This window comes from Chanos chanos, chromosome 8, assembly GCF_902362185.1.
Source record: "Chanos chanos chromosome 8, fChaCha1.1, whole genome shotgun sequence".
Lineage (NCBI taxonomy): Eukaryota > Metazoa > Chordata > Actinopteri > Gonorynchiformes > Chanidae > Chanos > Chanos chanos.
The window spans coordinates 27,875,022-27,876,976 of NC_044502.1; positions in this window are offsets into that span (position 1 = coordinate 27,875,022).

A 1,955-nucleotide genomic window follows, 5' to 3' on the forward strand; every position below is an offset into this window, starting at 1 on the left:
ATGTCATCGGGATGCAACATGCAGAGCACTGGATCAAGGCCTCGAGTGTTTGAAAGTGGTCCTCCGTCGACAAAACCCTTTAAAAGGCCTCTCCCATCAGCCATCGTCTGTGACGAGATGTCACAAGAGGTTCAACTAGACTCAGTCACGAAGAGAGAGAGAGAGAGAGAAAGAGAGAGAGAGGGAGAGAGAGAGAGAATCACATGCTCACAGTCCTAGCATGTCGTCGGGAGGACCAGGCAGGAGGAGGTGAAGAAAGGAAAGGCTGAAGGTCCTTGTTCTTCACAGACTGAGCGAACCTAAGCGTACTTTTCCCATGGAGAATTCAGTCACAGCTAATGCACTCTCGCTGTCACAAACAGGACATTTCTCCAACACTCTGACATTCCAGGGCCCGTGTAGGCACAAGAGCACTTTCTTCAGCCTATTATATACAATATGGGTTTCGTCTTTTTGCCGTGATTCCGTTGTCTGGTGTGAGTTGGCGTCTAGCAGAAGAGCTCCAGAAGCTTCCGTAAGAGTTTAGCAGCTGTGTGTATTCACTGAGGGATGGAATGGTAAGTGAAAGAGCAGGTACTGGGACCAGTGTGGAAAACAGATCCCCGTGTTGTTCACCAGTGTTCCTGTGTTTGACGGAAATGTGAACGAATGAGAAACTAGTGTTAGGAAGTGGAAGACTCCACAGTCAAACTGTGGCTGAATGTTTAGGAGACAAAATTGTTTTGAAATGAGTCCAAAAAAAAAAAAAAAAGAAGAGGACACATGAGAGGCAGGGCATGGTATTACAGGTGATACGCACAGACGCAGTTCTAGAGGATTGTCTGAGAGGAGTAGCAAGAGCAGCTTTCCCTTGCACACACACACACACACACACACACACACACACACACACACATGCAGTGTCAAACATGAAGTGTTTGGGCTGTGTCAGGTCTAATGCAGCCCAGTCAAACGTCATAGGAGCCTAACGGCCTCATGTAAAGGCAAAGATCCCTCACCTCCATCAACAAAGACAGATGTGACAAGAGAGAAAGAGTGTGTGTGTGTGTGTGTAGAACTTATGCACACACACATGCACACGCACACACACATACACACGCGCACACACACAGTGGAGAGCAGCATAAGGGTGACATGAGATTGAAATGTCACTTGTGTCTCACTGTCATGTATGAATCACAAACACGTGCTATTCTTTGCGCATTCCTCTCCGTCTCTTCTCATCCCTCTGTTTCTCTCTCACCCCTGTTGGACACATCCACCCCTGTCGGACACATCCACCCCTGTCGGACACATCCACCCCTGTCGGACACATCCACCCCTGTCGGACACATCCACTCTCTGTCAGGCAAATCCACTCTCTGTCAGTTTATGACACATCAGAGGACTTGAATTATGTAGGAAACTAACCTTTTTAAAAAAATATGACTCCCCTCTTTCAGCTTTCTTTCATCTGGTCATGTGATCTAACATCATACATCTATTATCATGCATTTATTAATAATCAATGTTTCATCTATCTGTCTATCTGTCTATCTATCTATCTATCTATCTATGTTTCAGTTTTTTTGGAGAAAGAGAGCGAGAGAGAGAGAGAGAGAGAGAGAGAGAGAGAGAGAGAATATGTGTAACTGAAGTTGTTAGTGACAGTTTTTTTAAAGCCAGTTTTCCACAGTGCTGCAGCCCAGAGAAACCTGTCTGACCGTGAGACGCATAGTATTATGATGGCTCCCACACAGTCAAACACTTTTTCTGCTCAGATCCTCAACAACTTCAACACCCCCTAACACCTACACACACACACACACACACACACACGACAGACACTCACAAAAACACCCCTCCCAAATGACCACAGGAACCCTGCACAGATATCCAAATCAGCTCAAAGGTCAAAGGCCAGTCTTTATAAAAAATAATAAGAGGGGTTTAATGACCCCTAACCCTGGGATGGA